This window comes from Mauremys reevesii, linkage group 12 (assembly GCF_016161935.1).
Source record: "Mauremys reevesii isolate NIE-2019 linkage group 12, ASM1616193v1, whole genome shotgun sequence".
Lineage (NCBI taxonomy): Eukaryota > Metazoa > Chordata > Testudines > Geoemydidae > Mauremys > Mauremys reevesii.
Window position 1 is genome coordinate 7,867,990 of NC_052634.1, and position 17,973 is coordinate 7,885,962.

General features: G+C 45.7%; 1 protein-coding gene across 8 annotated transcripts in view; it reads left to right on the forward strand.

Moving 5' to 3' along the window:
* Nucleotides 1–17,973, forward strand: part of GRIK4 (glutamate ionotropic receptor kainate type subunit 4) — a 303,138-nt gene that overhangs the window by 170,350 nt on the left and 114,815 nt on the right. Inside the window, exon 1 of one of the 8 annotated variants that reach the window (XM_039496829.1) lies at nt 15,896–16,027. The exons of the other annotated variants lie outside the window; for them this stretch is intronic. The gene's annotated coding sequence lies outside the window, so the exon portion shown is untranslated. Of the gene's footprint in view, nt 1–15,895; nt 16,028–17,973 lie in introns of those variants that run through there. 8 annotated transcript variants of the gene reach the window in all.

A 17,973-nucleotide genomic window follows, 5' to 3' on the forward strand; every position in this document is an offset into this window, starting at 1 on the left:
ACCAGAAGCGCTCCTTCCCTGTCTGGCAGGAACACCGCGTTGGCTGATGAGTCAGGAGCTCCCACTTTGCAGGAAAGGAGGCAGAGCAGGGAGACTCGGAGGTGGGGAGGAGAACAGGAGGCAAGGAATGGTGGAATAAATGCCATTTGTTTAAAGACACATTAGACGATTAATGATGGGAGTTAAAGTGTAAAAGCAACAGGGCCTAAGTGCAATATTAATGGATTCCATTTTCTTTGCCATCTCCTGCAGGAACCCTTTGGAAGTGCAAAGGGGGAAAAAATCACTTTACAGTAATAACTGTTATTTATATAACAGAACAGTATTGGATATATCAAAATGTGAGGTTTCAAGGTAATAACTGGACCCTCGCAATCATCATTATCCACTTAAAAGGCGATTTCTTGGATGGCAAATTGATGAAAGGAAACTGCCCCAATTCCACAGCCAGTCGTAAACAAGGTTTATTATTTTTATTATTATTATTCAGTTCCCAATCTGATAAGATTGTAAAAGAACGGAGAGGAAAAAAAGAAAAGGAAGAGAAGGATGAAAAAGGAGCTGATAACGTTCCTAGGAGCCTTTGCTGAGGAAGTCTGATGAGGTCAATAGTGACTCCTGGCCCAATCCTGCTCCCTCTGAAGTCAAAACTCACATTGCCTTTTGTGGTGTCCTTATTTCACTCCTTGGGGAGTTTATGAATAACAAAAAAAAAATGCTGAAATCGGGATAGAATTGCAAATGATTCACAAGTGTATGGGCGGGGGGGAAGAGGGGAACAGGACCAGAAAATGTATTGTAATTGATTCATAACAAATAATTTGATATGCTCTAAATAACAATTGAGTTTGTAACCAGGCCTTGAATTAACAGGTCTGACAGATCAGTTTAAACAAGCTTTGGTCTCCCCTAGGTAGGTTATTCCGCTGGAGGCAACTGCAGGACCGAAACACCGAGAGCTGCGTAAAACCTCTAGACTCGGGAGAAGCTGGGAAATCAGAAAGAGAAGGGAGCACCTGTCATTTCTAAGCTATTTTTGTTATTTGTAAGGCCTTGATTCAGGAAGGCACTAAGTCCATCTCTATTCGGAACAGCACAGCTTTAAGCAGGTGTTTAAGTCCCATGGTATGAAACATTTGCCATTGTCTTCTGAGGAGCCAGGATTTCACCCTCTGACTTCATGTGCTGACGTGCTGCTCTGAGCAGGGATGCTTGCCAGAATCGCAGCCTACATTGACAGTACTTCCCGGTCAGAACGGTGGGGACATCTACGCTGCAGCAGGATGTGTCATTGCCAGCTTGAGTAGACGTACAGCCGCTAGCTTTGGTTGAGCTAGTGCACTAAAAATAGCTGTGTAGCTACTGCGGTGCAGGAGGCAGCCGAGGCTAGCCGCCTGATTACGAATGTCCAAGACCCTAGGGAGAGTCGTTGGATGGGTAGCTGCTGTGGCTCCGCTGGTATTTTTAGTGTGCTAGCTCATTTGAAGCTAGCGCCTGCACAGTTTGCTGAGCTGGAAATGACACCCCCAGCTGCAGTGTAGATGAACCCTGTATGTGAATGCAAGGAAAGACGGGGTGCTGGGTCAGAATATTTGTAGTGCCATCTATTGCCCTCCTGGAGGGTAAGGTTCAGAGTCTCCACTTACGCAGAAGTCGGAAGGATGATAAAGCACTACATTTTTCCAAACCATTTTTGGTGGCTGGAGCAATCGAAGGAGCTGAATCAGTAAGTGCAGCAGGTGTAGTCCACTGGTCTTAAAGCCTTTATCAGTGTCGCTTTCAATGCCTTCATAGCTATTGGAACAGCCTTCGAAGGGGAGCAGTGGAGGCAAAAGACATATCTGGCTTCAAGATAAGTTTATGGAGGAGATGTTCTGATGGGATAGCCTAATTTGGGCAATTAATTTATCTTTGATTTTTAGTGGAAAATATGCCCAATGGCCTGTGATAGGACACTAGACAGGGTGGGATCTGAGTTACTACAGAGAATTCTTTCCTGGGTGCTGGCTGGTGAGTCTTGCCCACATGCTCAGGCTTTAGCTGATCGCTGTATTTGGGGTCGGGAAAGAATTTTCCTCCAGGGCAGATTGGCAGAAGCCCTGGGGGGTTTTCACCTTCCTCTGCAGTGTGGGGCACGGGTCACTTGTTGGAGGATTCTCTGCACCTTGAAGTCTTTAATCCATGTTTTGAGGAATTCAATAGCTCAGACATAGGTTAGGGGTTTGTTACAGGAGTGGGTGGGTGAGATTCTCTGGCCTGCGTTGTGCAGGAGGTCAGACTAGACGATCATAATGGTCCCTTATGACCTTAAAGTCTTTGATTCTATGATTGAAAGCTGGGTGAAATACAGCATCAGCGGCTGCCAGCAAACCGAGCTTTTTGTCCAACAGCATCAAGAGCAATCCCCCAATGAGAGGCCGGTGCCACCTACCGGAATACAAGCTGAGCCAGATTCTTCTCCCACTTTCCAAGATTCCCTTTTCGTTTGTGCTCAGGCTCGCAAACACTGAGTGTCTGTGGCTGCCGTATGTGTTCTCATTAAGGTGGGCAAAAGCAAGCGGGATTTAACTATCCGAACCACAACTTTATTTAACTAATCAACTCAAACGCTGGCTTTTTTATAACATAAACCGCAGCCTTTGGATAACTCTATTGTTTAAGCTTATCATTGTGAACCTGATCCGGTTCCTCAATGGATTAATGTAACTAATTCAATATCCTCTCTAAGAAGCATCATCATAAACTACAGGGGATGTAATTCACTTACGAGAACCTCCACTCAACCTCTGCTTTACAAGACAAGTCTGACTGGTTTTGTTATTTCTCATTCATGAACTGGAGTAGGTCTCAATTCCAGTCTAATCCCACCATTCTGTTCCACCTTCCAGCTCGGTTATCTTCTGGTACCTCCCTCGCGCTTAATTCTTGAGTTGTGCAGTCTCCTGAGTTATGTTTCTTTGTGTTTCTTTCATCTTCTTCACTAACACTTTCCACTGTGGTTTTTAATTTACTTTATACAATTGATTTTTCCTGCCTCTTGGGTTCTTTTCCATTTTTTCCCTGTTTCTGTTCATAGTCTTTAAACCTCTTTCTCTCATCCTTTCCCCCTTTTCTCTCCCAGATAGATCCAACAGAATCAATATGAAGTGCCCACCCAAGGGGCCAGCAAAAATTGTTTGTGTAGCAAAGTGAACAACATTGTACTGGAAACCTCAGGGTAGTCTTAAGAAGGATGTTTGCCAGTGGTTAGAGCACAAGCTTGTAACATGGGAGATCTGGGTTCAGTTCCCTGCTCTGTGTGATCTTAGGTAAGTCACTTAGTCTCTCTGGGCCTCAGTTTCCCGTCTGGACAAGGGGGATAAGAGCACTGCATTGCCTCATAGGGATATCATGAGGACAAATACATTAAAGCGTTTGAGTTATTCAGATATCATAATGATGGGAACCATTTCTCCTGCTGGCATTCGGTGCCAAAAAATTAAAAATTTTGTGCACAATATTTTTAAATTCTGCACGTTTTATTTGTCAATAAATAAAAACAGAGGCTCCAGCATGGCAGTGGCCACTGGCTGCACGACGGTGGGTGTTCACCCTGCAGCCCACTCTCCAACTTCCAGAACACAGACACTGTGGCGAGGCTGCACCCAACCTTGACACAGCACAAGGCTGCCCCAGAAACACCCCAGGGCCTGCCCCTCTGCACCAGGTGCACCAGGCGTGGGGCAGGCAGGCTCATCCAGGCAGGATCCAAGTGTGGAGGGACCCAGGTGTGGGGTGAGAGGGTGCTGTGTGGGACAATCTGGGTGCAGGCAGCGCGGTGGGAGGTTTAGGTGTGGGGGGGATCTGGTTGCACAGAGGCGTAGTGATGCAGAATTCTCCCAGGAGTAAACCATGCAGGTGCCTAAGATGTGTTGTGATGTCTTGTGGTTAAGGCTCAGGATTGGGGTATCGGGAGATTTGGGATCTAATCTCAGCCATGTGATCTTGGGTGAGTCATTTAGGCTCAAATTGTCAGAGGTGACCATGTGTTTCAGGTACCCAACTGAGACACGTAGGGCCTGATTTCTGAGAACAGCTGAGCACCAGAGGCTTCCCTTGACTTCAGCTGGCGTAGCAGGTAGTCAGCCCCCTTGCAACTGGCCAGAGATGGCTCAAGTTAAGTGGCTACTCTTGACAATTTTAGCCTAAGCCTTGATGTGCTTAGTTAACCCATTTCTAAAACAGAGATAATGCTATTGGCCACTGTCAGAAGAGAGGATACTGAGCTAGATGGACCATTGATCTGACCCAGTATGGCCGTTCTTATCTTCTCACAAGGTTGTTGTGAGACTTCATGTATTGACTGTAAACTGCAGTGAGATTCTTGGATGAAAGGCACTGTAACATTGCCACGTATTGTAAAAAGGACAGGTGGGTGCCTGCTAGAAGGGATTATTAGCACAGTCTTCTCTGCCTGCCTGTCTGACCATCTCCAGATGATGTGTAATTGGGTGCATGTAGTCTCTCTCACACATGCTTGTTACCCCTTTTTGTTTTTCACTGCACTTCCCCCGTAGAGAGTCTCAATTTCCCTAGGCATGGTAGAAGACGCATGGACCAATTAGAAGTGTCCCTGGACCAGTGCACAAATAAGAGTGTGCACGCATATTACCGCTGTGGATCCCAAACTGAGACAGCAGTGGTAACATGAGCTGCAGCAGCTCTATGAAGCGAGCTCAGAGCAGTCTTCTTGTGGCTGAGAGGGGCTAAAAAGAAATGGAACACGTGCTGAGCTGGGGTCAAATGGAAGCTGCGCTTTGCATCCCTTGCATCCGTTTGCAAAAGTAACAGAGAGCCGAATTCTCCCCCATTAATGCAGGGTCAACTCTCTCTGTAAGCAGCAAACAGATACAGAAACTGGGAGCCCTTTTGCAACTAAGAGGGTTGCCAGGGAATGAAACCATTTTAAAAGGGTCCAGAGGAAAGGATCCCTGACTTGTTTCACCTGTGGGAGCAGAGAATAGTTAGCAAAAACTCAATTAATGCCGCACACCAGAGAGAAGGGAGGAAGATGTTAAAATAATCTGTTAAATTCCTGGGGGCTAGGTAAAAAGGAAAGGATGCACAGACTGAGGGAAATTGGAGCTGAAAGGTTTCCACCACTGGTGGAGCAACGCTTTAGCATCTCATTTTCATGTAGCTCAGCGGGGAACGTTGTTTTTCCGATGGCAAAGCAAAGAGATGAAAGCAATCCTGAGGTGCATCAGCCAGTGCTCTGGACTCTCTGTTCCAAATGCAGTAAAGCACCTTTGTGCAGTTTAATTAACTTCTCTGATGCAGGTGAGGTGGGCGGTGGGTTACCTGCCACCTCTTCTCTCATGTTCTTCTGCTCCCCTTCACTGTCCTGAAATGAACTCCCTCGTGCTTTCATAATCACCTCCTGCTCTTAAAACTCCCTCTCTTTTCTCTTGCACCAAGCAACCTCTGCGTAGACATTTGAACGGTGCTCAGCCACCTGGCATCTGTGCATACAACTCTCTCCCTAAAACACCTGTCTCCTGGAGGCTTTCCTATTACAATCCATCAAAGTCATCTTCACCACTTAGAGACTGGGCTGTTTCTGAAGTGCATTGCCTGTGTCTGAATTAAACCATAAATTTCTTAGCGCAGGAGCTGATTCTTTATCTGTGTTCAGTATGGTGCTGTGCAAGCACATGATCTGTGGATTCCATCCCTTGCTCTGCTGCTGACTCACTGGGTGACCTTGGATGGGTCATTGATTCATAGATTCCTAGGCCAGAAGGGACCATTGTGGTCATCTAGTCTGACTTCCTGTATAACACAGGCCAGAGATCTGCCCCAAAATAATTCCCAGAGCAGAGCTTTTAGAACAACTTCCAATCCTGATTTTAAAAGTGTCAGTGATGGAGAATCCACCGGGACCCTTGGCAAATTGTTTCAGTGATTACTTACTCTCATTCTTAACACTTTATGCCTTATTTCCCATTGGAATTGGTCTAGCTTCAACTTTCAGCCATCGGATTGTGTTCTGCCTTTCTCTGCTGGATTAAAGAGCCCAATATTAAATGTGTGTTCCCCATATAGGTACTTATAGATTGTAATCAAGTCACCCCGTAATCTCTTTGTTAAGCTAAATAGATGGAGCTCCTTGAGTCTATCAGTATATGTCATGTTTTCTAGTCCTTTAATCATTCTTGTAGATCTTCTCAGAACCTTCTCCAACGGCCTTCTTGAACTGTGGGCACCAGAACCAAACACAGTATTCCAGCCGTGATTGCACCAGTGCCAAATCCAAAGGCAAAATAACCTCTTGACTCCTACTCAGAATTACCCTCTTCATATATCCCAGGATTATATTAGCTATCTGGGCCACAGCGTTGCACTGGGAGCTCATGTTCTACTGATTATCCACCATGACCCCCATATCTGTTTCGGTCCCTCATCCTGTAAATATGGCCAGCATTCTTTGTTCCCAGAAGTGTATGTTTACATTTAGCTGTATTAGAACGCATATTGTTTGCTTGTGCCCAGTTTGCCAAGTGATCTAGATTGTTCTGAATTGCTCTGCCATACCCATCCTTTGTGATCGTGGGCAAATCACTTAGCCTCCTTGTGCCTCAGTTTTCCCCTCTGCGATACTGAGATGATAATCCTTTCACACATCCCTTATCTGCTTACTTCAGTTCAGGGGCCATCTTTAACTGTGCATATGTACAGCACCTGGCACAATGAGACCCTGATCTCTGTTGGGTCCTCCAGCTGTTACGACTAGTTGGTGAATATCCATAAGCTCTCCCCATTGGAGAAAGCATGAAACCTTTCCTATTCTTTTCCCCTTCTCACCTTGATATTGCGGCTATTTGCTCTCCTTATAAATGCAATTAATCAATTAGCTGTGGCAAGCTTGGAAATATGAGCCTAGCACCTCTGCACACCGGTTTCTCAATTCAAGCCGTGCAGCCTCTGCAGTGTGTTGGTGACTGCCAACCTGAAACAATTCAGCAAGGATGCTGTTGAGTAATGCTCAAGTCCCAATGTCCCTCAAAGGAGGAAAGCAAGTGTTGACGAAAGAGTAAAATGACTGTACAGGCCAGATGCAGAGATCTTGCAGGACGTGCTAAAAAGGATATGGTCTCCACTCCCTGCTTACTTAAGTGCTGATCCAAAACCCATTGAAGTAAATGGAAAGACACCCATTGATGCTGGATCAGGCCCCTAATCTCTTAAATCTTGAAGGAGGGTTGGCTCAATCTGAGAGAGTTACAGCAAACGTTAGAAGCATTGATCTTGTCACAACACTTTGTTCCAAAGCATTTTACAGACTTACCCTCATACAGGGATCACTTCACCAGTAAAATGCAGCCACCTCTGGGGTGAAATACTATAGCCATTCAGGAATGTTCTGTGCCATTTCAGGAAAGGTAGTGGAGATAGCCAGTTGGAGCTAAGGTGGGGAGCGGAGGGGAGAGAGCGATAGAGAGGCCAAAATGCAGTTATCATAGATAAACCAGGGCATATACATTTATATCTCCTGCCTTTGGTGGGGAGGTGCTGTGGGCTCTTTGAGTGAGTGTGTGAGATTAGGGGCTTGGTTATAAGACTTAACTGAAAATTGCACCCTTCAGCAGCACAGGTCCCTCTACCGAGTTGTTCACTATCACCACTATTGGAGAAATCTGGACGCTCCTTGGGAGATGGACTGAACAGGCTGAATCTGCTTAGTTAGTGTAATCTGGGCAGTCGGTGAGGTGAGGTGTCCTGGATGCGGGAGGGTCGCTTGGGCACTGGAGTGGTCTCTCTTTCTGCATCGTCTTGCTGCAGGGGATCTCTCTGCAAAACCCAGCTGCTGCTGGCTGGCTGTCGAATGCAGAATCCAACAGCTGAAACACACAGCGGGCCTCTCACGTCCATCATTGCTGCGATAAACCCTGACAGGCTACAAACCCTGGCTTGTCTTTACAAGACCTAGAATCTTTAAATATTATTTCTCGCTTCCTTGGTTTTTGTCTGGCAAGGGCTTGGGAGTTTGTTTGGCTATATCTCCCCACACCCCATGTTCAGATTCTCCACTGACTTAATTAAGCTCTTGCTCGTCTCCTGGTCTTGCCTAGTTGGCTTGTTTCATCAGGGTTTTTAGTGCTATCCTTGTAACAACCGCAGCTGCTGGTGGTCACCTGAGACCATGAAACAGGCAGGAAAACCTCCTCTTAAAGCCCAGCTCAACTCGACAATATTGAAACAAAAGATCCTGCAAACACAATTCCAGTTACAAAGGCCTCAAGACTTTGGAGGCAGGGGGAAAGGAGGATCCAGGTTCTGGATTTGAATTTCCTAGTTGGTTCCTATATTGATGATGGACTGAAGCAACCCTACAAAGTTGAACAGTCTCCTGCGTCCACGCTGCGCTTTGGGGCAGCAGAAGATACCAACATATGGAGACACAATTTCCTTCTTATGTGTAATGAAAGCTAGAGATGCGCCACACTGACTCACTACCCAGCTCTCCCACCTTAGAACTTTGCCCATTTTGGGGGGGAACTGTTCAGAAACCCTCTGTATGTCAGGGTCTGGTTTCCTTCCTGCAGGATGCAAGTCTGTTGATTTCGCTCCTATCCTGCAATGGACAGCATGGGGCCCCTTCAGTCTATCTCCTGCTATTTTTGCCCAGGACCTAAGAGGCTGGTGACTTGTAAGGTTTTCAGCCTGGTTTTGCTGTTGTCTTGTTCATCCCCTCGCAGGGGCACCTCAGCTGAGAAAAGATTTCAGTCTCCAAATCTCATTTTTGCGTGGCAGCGTTTGCAAGTCACCTGAGGTGGAGTCAGAGGAAGGAGCAAGGAACGTGGGTTCATTGTGAACGGCTTTGGTCTCTCGCTATCAAATGGCTGCTCCACAGACCCCTCCTCTGCGACTTTTACAACTTGCAGGACCTCATGGCACCTTTCTGATGCAGTTTCAGAGGCTGCCACAGCAGGGTGGCCCGCGGGTATTCACCATCGGGATGGATGACGTTTCTGACTCGCGGTTACCAGCAGGGTAGATGGCAGGGTCTAAATGGGATCCCTCCAGATGTGGAGTCATGGTGCTATCCAGTCTGGGACTGCTTGGAATAGATGGAGGAGACCTCCTTGTCTGATTTCATGGCCCGTTCTGCTCACGATCAGGGTGCCTTGGATAGTGCCTTCCCCTCACAGCCCCAGCGGCTTATTCCTTGCAGTAATATGCCTCCTATGTATCCGCGCACCATCCTACACCCACAAGCATCCAGGGGAGGTTGAGTTATTTACTTATCCTTCTCCCAACACTTCTGCCTTAATTTTGAACTGCTCCCCACATGTCTCTGGGGCTTACACAGTCTTTCCCAGTTCCCGAGCCACATGGTTTGTGAAACCAAATTGGAGCTTTGCCATAGTTTGACAGTATTTGCATCTGGGGTGGGACATTGTCTTCCTTGTCATCAGTGGGTTCTGCCATTGACTTCAGTGGAGACAAGATTTCAGATCTGGTGTCTACAAGAGACAGAATACTCTAAGCCAATGTTTCTGTTTCTCAGACTCATCTCTGGTTCCAACAGACTGTTGCTGTTTCATGCTAGTGCAGCCAGCTGACCGCCTTGTCCCCAAAAATCTGTATTCTGCAAGGCAGATGATTTCTCTCGGAAGACCAGGACCTCGTCTCATTAGAGTGTTTGTTCCCACCCGTGAAGCGAAGGGAGGGGGAGCGAGTGAGGAAGGGACAAGACCCATCTTCCAGGCACCTGCCATCGGAATGACAGTCTGAATGTTTTTCTGTTTTGACTGTGAAAGGGTTTTTTTTGTTGGTGGTGGTTGTTCTGCAGGACCAGGCAAGGCTGAATGGGGCTGATCCAGCTTCTCTCAAGTGCCACTGAGAAGTTCACCCTTGAGTGAATCAAACCAACCACTCGTAGGTACTGTGGCCCACGAATGTCTTGCCTCAGTGTCAGGAAGTACTTCTGGGGAAGAGATACCACTCCTCTCCATGCAATGAGAGCTGCTTTACCTGAGATTACAGCGTGCATCCGCCCGTGCAAAGGAGGAAATAGCATCCAGTAACCTGGCAACGTTCTTCCTCAGCTGCATCAGATGGACCATGTTTACCTAGGCACAAAGATAAGACTTTCCCATGGTTGTCTGGTAGACACATGGCATTTGAGTATTAACATACCCCACCCGTAGTCATTGGCAGGAAGTCAGCATCCTTCGCAGGCCCACCAGGGACGGAGGACAGAGCTGGAACCCATTGTTTGCCGTCCTAGGCAATTTTGGGCAGCTGTTGCATAGCTATTTTTTTTATTGTTTAAGCGCGCACAAGCCAATTATTAAGAAAGAAAAGAGATGCTGCATTTCAAGCAGTGGCAACACAAAGCCCTGTTCTGTCTTATCATTTCTCTCCACCTCTCCCTCATTCTCTCTCTCCTGAATTCACTCTCTCTGGATCTCATAAATGAGAGGGAAGCTCCTTTTAAATGCAGATTTTGGTTGTTGGCCGAAAGCAATAAATAGCCCTCCGCTATGCTGATCTGATGAACGCTATCAAGCCTGTTTTTGAAGAAGAGAGTCTGAAGCTTAGGTATCTTTTTTTTTTCTCAATGAGATTCTTTTTCCTTCTGGAGTAACAGCAGATTCTTACTTTTTTTTTTTTTTTTCCTAACCAGCAGTTCAGAGACTAAAATGGAAACACAAACACACCTGTTTCTCCACTGGAGTTCTACTCGACAGACCTGTAATGAGGGGGTTGGCAAATTCCTCACAGTTTACTGAATTGACAGCCTGAAGGGCTGATATTGTAACCAGCAGAGGGGAAATTCACAAAATAAGCAAACCTTGCTACCATCTTTAACCTAACCAAAAAATTGGAATTACCTCTTTGTCTGAACAATTTTAGGTTACAAAACTGATTCACTTGTGAGCAGGTAAAATCGGGTGGTAATAGCAACACAGCAGGCCTATGATCTGTCCACGAAGTGCAGAGACGAATAGGAAAGAGATGTGGGAGGACTTGAGGATGATTCTCATTGCAGGGTCATTTTCCATGGCAGAGCATTACTGCTGGTGTGTCGGAATGGGGCCCTTGGTGTTTCAAAGGGGATAGCACATTTCTGAGACTTGGAACAGCCCAGGATGCTTAAATTGGCTCCCATGCTAAAGAGCTAGCTGCAGTAAATTGCATGCTTTTGAATCGTTTGTCAGGGCAGGATTGAAAACCCAGGATTTTGAGTTCAGTTGAAGTGCTAGCATGCATCTGGATTGAACCTAACTCTTCTGCATTATTTGGGTTGAACTCTGGATACAACTTGAGTTTTGAGCTTACAAATAGTCTTTGGAACATACAAGGGGTTGGAAGTATATTTAGGACATACATACAAAAAAATATGAAATACATATTAGATGTATAGGTGATATGCACCTTGAAAATACCTTGGATAAATGGACCTCTTGACCCCAGAGCACTGGACTTTAGTAAGTGAAGTCCTTTCCTCGAGTCCATGCTTCCATAACATTGCGTATTCAAGACCCTAACTTGGAAATAACAGTTGCTTTTGATTGATTGTGGGCTGTCAGTATATCCCCAGTGGTACGAAAGCCATTTTAAGAGATTTAATGGCACTTAATAAACTTAACTGGGAAAGGTCAACAAACAGTGTTGTTGCAGCAGTATATAAACCTTCCAGTACCATCTGGTCCCTGTTGTTGTTGTAAAAATGCTACTTCGTTAGATCTTGGTTGGATCACGAATTAAGTAGTGATACGTAATAAACATGCAATAGTCTCATCAGTTTGCTTATGCTACAGTCCTGTTCACAGAGTAAAAGCACAGGGGGAGTGGATGGTTCAGGGGAATAGAATGCAGAGCTTTTAGCCTCTTGGGCACTGGTTGAATCTAAGGCAGCAGGAGATGAAATTAATTGCTGTCTGAAAATTGGCGGGTGGTCTTTATAGGGTGAGTTGGTCAGTCTCAGCGCAGCTCCAAGCAGACAGCTCTCCATGTCGCGAAACCAACCTAGACTGTTGGAACTAACTGGTCCTCGTGCTGGCAGGATCAGCAGAATGGACAAGGGTTGACCGAATCAGGGAGAATGAACACTTCTCTTGTTCCTAGAGGAGTTTCTTCAAGGGTAGGGGAGAGAAGTTGGAGGAGGGTGGCGCTCTTGCACCTGAGCTGTGGTTAGTGTGAAAACGCTACAGTAAAAACTCTCAGATTCTGAGTGTTGTTGGTTTCTCTCCGTTTAAAATGAATCCTATCTGTGTTTGTGGGATCAGGGCCTTATACACTGGAATAATCGCCCAAGGGCTGTAGAAGAAGCCACCACCTCTTGGGAGGTTGCTAGAAACACTAGAAAACATGCTGTAGAAACGCTCTTTGTTAGGGACAGCCAGCATCAGGGGTTTGCAGACATTTGCAGCAGTTTACATTCAACTCTTAATATAGACGTTTGATGGACACCTCACCTCCCATTCACTATCCTATATCATTCCCGTGACAATTAGAGCAATCATGCACATGGAAAGGTATATTAGGAAAGTACTGACTGTATTTTTAGCTGTTGTTCTAGTGCAGTTTAGCAGCTGGATAAAAGGAGGAGGAGTCAGCTGCATATAATCAGTCATCTCTCTAACGGCCAGGTGAACTAATAGATGAAGTGTTTATGGCCCAACTTGCAAGTGTTCACTCATTTTGGGGGTCCTATTTAAGATTAGAGATGGTTGAAAATTTACTGTTGAAAAACTTTTTCAAGAGAAAATGTATTTTGTGTGTAGGGAAATTTCTACCAAACCTTTTTTTTTTAAATGGGTTTTTTTTTTTGGCAAGGGGGGGAATTGTTGTGTGTGTGTGGGGGGGAATGAAAACCAAAAATATGTTTTTGGCAGCTGAAATGTGAACATTGATAGCCTAAACCCAACGGTTTTATAGATTTCAGGTGAAATTTTTCAGTTTTTTGGCAAATCTGTGGGGGGAGGGGCGTTTATACAAATCTGAAAACTTTTAAGGAAAAGTTTAAACTGAAACTTTATTCATCTTCAGAATTTCCCACAAGAACCAAAAATGTTCCCTGACCAGCTCTGCTTGAGATACTTCGGGGCTTATTTTCAGAAGCACTGAGCATCTACAGCTCCTATTGACTCCAATAGAAATGGGTGCTGCTCAGTGGATCTGAAATCCCAAATGGTTTTAAGTCAAGTCCACAAACCATGAGACTATAACAGAAAAGCCCTGAAAGTTCTGAGGAGGAGACATTTATTATGACTGGGAGAGAAGCAGTGAAGCCATTCCATGGCTAACAAAGTTCAAAGCATTGCTATAATTTTTTTCAGAATTAAGATTTACTTGATACATCTCTCCATATTTTATAGACAGGACTAGATGAAAGTGAATTTCAATAAGGACTTTAGTCTGCACTTAATGATGCTGCTATTAGACTAGATTTGGCAATGTGTCCCCAGACATAAAGTTTTAAAATCAACCTTTTAAAATATTAAATTAATCTTTTGATCTGCTAGATGGAATGATAAATAAAGCTCAGTTCATCCTCATTACCCAGTCAGATTCATGGGCTGGTTTAATATCTGGTAAAAATTTACTAGTCACACAGTAAGTATGCGGATGCGCAAAAACTAAAGACACAAAATGACAAGCCCTGCAGGGAATTAGGAATCCGCCACATGTATTTGAAGGAACTGGCTACTTTGTATAGGTGCCCCTTCTGCCTTCTTGATGGAATCAGAACGGCTTAGCTGTCTGTCCTAGTTCCTTTAGCTCAAGGAGCTAGGGTCTTGTGCTTTTGGAAAAAGGTGAACTGAGTTCTTTCCCCACTGCTGCAATGAAGTTTTAAGTGGAGCATAATTTGAAGTATAGTGACCGCTGTCAAGTGAGATGATCCAAATTCTTTCCCTGTTACCAACCTGAAGTTCCAGGAAACCAGAATGTTCAGTATACCGTTCCAGGTGAAGTCCTAGATGACCAACCATGTTTGCTGCAGCATCATAGACCACTATCTACGTTGGTTGCTAGGTTTAGTCCTGGTGTGCTGAGCGTTATTGCAGTAAGTAGAATTGGGATTGATTTGACGCCTTAAACAGAGAGGCAATTCTGCCTACCAGCTTTAAAAATATGGGGGATCCCATGCTGCTGGCAACTGGGGAGATAATGAGCTGTGATATTTATTCCCATCTACCCCAGATCTAGTGGGATTATGGAATCTAGGAGGTACCTGGTACCCACTCTCTATTCCTATCTCAGAGGGAGATAAGAGATGTTGTCAGTCTGTGTAGACTGGGGTCCAAGGAAGGTGCTTATGTTCCCTGTGTTTAAGGCTGCCTTTGACTTTCTGCAATTTGCTGTGTGCCGGTGGGCCATTTTCTTTCCTATCCCACACGTGTTCTCAATGCAAGCTGTAAAGTTCAGGTGCATTCAGAGCGAGAGTTTATGGAGCGAGCCACAAAGTTCAGATCCCAGCTTCTGAAGTCTTTGCATCTGGAGGTACAGTGGTTGTTTTGGGCCTTCTCTACGCTGTAGTGATGGAAGAAGGGGAGTGAAAGGAATCCAAGAAAAAGTAAGTTGACAGTTGGCTTTTTGGATTGCGCGCACACACACACACACACACACACACACACACACACACACACACACACACACACACACACACACACACACACACACACACACACACACACACACACACACACACACACACACACACTTTTATCATTTAAAATAGCCATTATTAACTTTCAAAAATCCTGCAGTCAGAGTTCCTGGGCTTAGAAGAAAGTGCAACCTCCTCCAGTCGCATCGCGAGATCAAGATTGAACATGCTTTGCAGATAACGATGGTGCTTGTATGTAAGCAGAGCAGAAGAGCTGGTGTTGCCTGAAGGCCTGGGAATGCTCGCCAAGACATCTGTGCAGGGAGACCCATCTTACAAGAATAGCTGCCATGTGTTTCCTTATCAGAAGCTGGCTGGATTTAACACCCTGAAAACTGGAGCAAAATGGGAAGAGGAGGTCCCTTAGTGGATCTATCTATACCCCTGCCCCCACACATCTGTCTTTCATCTGTCCCCATACACAGCCATCTGTCTGTCTCACTGATGCAGATTCCCATCGTATCCAAGTACCTATAGCATGGACAATACCAAGTGCAGACCCCAATGCCTGCATCTACTCGATGAACTGATTTAATTTCTAACCAGTCTCTGTAATGTTCTCTCTCTTTCTCATGCATTCCTGGTACAAATTATAACACGGCCAGGCAAATTTCTTGGGTGACCTAAAAAAATAAACAAATGGAACTGACTGGAAATCTCAGTGTCACGTCTCTTTTATACTCTGCTCCTTGTACCTCAAGCTAAGTGCTGGCCCCAAATGACTGACGGCTTTACAGCTGCCATTGCAAAGTCTGACTTGTCTTCCACTAGCCCGTGTCATATAGAAGCCCAGCTACCAAGCCGACATTTGAGCACGACATGTTGTTTTATAGTAAACGCCAGACGGGAGGGGAGGGTGGGGGGGAGGGAGAAAACCTTGTAGTGCAGAGATGATTCTGCTTGTCAGCTGCCCAAACGCTCCAGAAACACATCCTTAATAGCCCCGATGACGCAGCCTCTTTGCTTGTTTTAAAATCACAACAAGCTTTCGCTGTGGGTGAAATGTGCCAGATTGGAGCGTTTCTCATTAGCCACGACCAGATAGCTGTGAACTTTATTTATTTATTTATGTATTCGTTTATTTCTCACCAGCTTGCCCGGTGCAGCATTGGCTGGCATTCTGGGGCTCTTGCACTGAGCTGGGGACGCACCTGAATAACTGCTCTCCGTCCATGGGCGTGCCTCTCCTTTCACTCCAGTGGAAGTTCTGCATGCATCTCTGTGGGGAGAACTCTCATGCGAATTATCCCTGAATGGAGGGGAAGAAGGTGGCTTGTGTGGCCTGAAGCTGGAACTGTGTGAAATGAAACCCCAAATTCCAGGGGCCCGGTTGGGGTTTCCTTATAAACTCTCAGCATAGGCCAGGTTGGTCTAAACCTTTCCTTGGGTTCCCAAGCCTTTGGAATGAACCGGGGTTACAGTGGTATAGGTCCAGGTTGTGGCTGTGAGGACTGGGCGGGGTGGGGTGCAGCTGAGGAACACAGGTGTGCCAGCATTGTGCCTTCCATAGATTGAATTGCATGGAGAGGAGCTCAGTAGCTGTGTATGCGAAACCCTGTATAAAAAATGCTTAGTGCAAGCAGTTACCTCCTGCATGGGTCTCTCTACGCCCAAGGCAACCATAATTTGATCCTTATGTGCTTATCCCAGAATCATGTCTAGTTCTCAGCCCCTCAGGCGTCTCAGCCTGAAACATTTGGCTAATAGGGAAAGTTTCCTCCTGATGCCCTGGGGGCAGGTTATTCCATAACTGCCCACCACACGATTTTTGCACCTTCCCTTGAAGCAGTTGGGGCAGACCACTGCAGACAGGATAGTGGGCTACATGGACCATAGGTCCGATCCAGTATTACAGTTCCAATGACTGGGATAGACAGAGATGCCATCACCTGGCTCAAATGGCAACTCCTTGGGGTGACTTTGTGATTTTTTGGTCCCAGCTGGGAGTTTCTCTTTTTGCCCAGCCCAGTGGTTTTCAACCTTTTTTTCTATTTGCGGACCCCAAAACATTCTTGAACGGAGGTGCAGACCCCTTTAGAAGTCCTAGACATGGACCCCCAGGGATCTGCACACCACAGGTGGAAAACCACTGGCCCTAGCCAACATGCCTTCTGCGTGTATATTCTCTTGTTTTTCCTCTCCACTGTTAGAGCAGCACTGTGCTTCGGGTTACAGCCAATTTGCTTTTTTTCATCTGTCAGTTCTTTCTCCAAAAAAAAGCTTCTGCAGCAAAGTGATGCTTTTCAAAGCTTTAACGAGGCCCCCAATTGCTGTAGCTAGGATTTTGTGTGTGTGTGTGTGTGTGTGTGTGAGAGAGAGAGACACGTACACCCACAGAACTCTGTTTAGGTGGATGTGATGCTGTTGTAAAACCAGTGTGAGGGAGATAAGCATCGGGCCCTTTCTTATTCACACGCCGAAAAACAAAGCTCTCTCCCCAGCTAAGATTTAATAGCTAAGCCCTGCGATGAGCTCTGTTGTTAACAAGACTCAGCAAACCATACTGCAGAAATTTTACTAACACACTGTGAAGTATTTAGATTAACGCCACTAAACTGCAATCTATTTTTACCCTAGAAACAAACAAACAAAAAGTGCACGATGATATCTCCCCTCGCGTAGGACGGATTTGAATAGGCAGATGGTTTTACACTGCGCCTTGATGGACAGCAAATTTGGGCCCAGGAGATAAGATCAAGAATCAGGTGTCTTCTGTTGAAAAATATTTCTCCCATCACTCCCACCTGGGCCCACTTGCTTCCGTAAATATCCAGACTGTGAGAGCTGATTTGCTGGTGTTAGCGCAGCAGAGAGACTTTGTTAAATGAATGAACAAAGACCATTGTGTGTGTGTGAGAGAGAGAGCGAGTCATAAATTGCAGTAAATCATAATTGTTCTGGTCATTAATACAAATCTTGGATCTGTCCATGGATCCAAGTATACAACAAGCTACTCTATGCTTTGTACTAGGGTGGCACTTAGGACACTCCATCAAGGATGAGGATCCTACTGTGCTAGGCGCTGCACAGAAAAGTAACAAAGCTCGGCTTTGGAGAGCTCACGATGTACGTGTGAGACCGGACGAAACAGACGGAGAGGGTGAGGGTGGGTGAGGTGACGGTAAAACAAACAGAGCGTTAGCAGAAATGCATGTAGCTCACCATATGCCTACCCAGTGCCTGATGATGATACAAGACTTTAGCGGGACTGTGCCTGGGCGCAAGTTTCCGTTTGCCCGGCTCCAGCTGCAAGATCGGGGCCTTATTTATTGATTTATCTAGCTGGTTCATGTTCTCATACAAGTACTGAA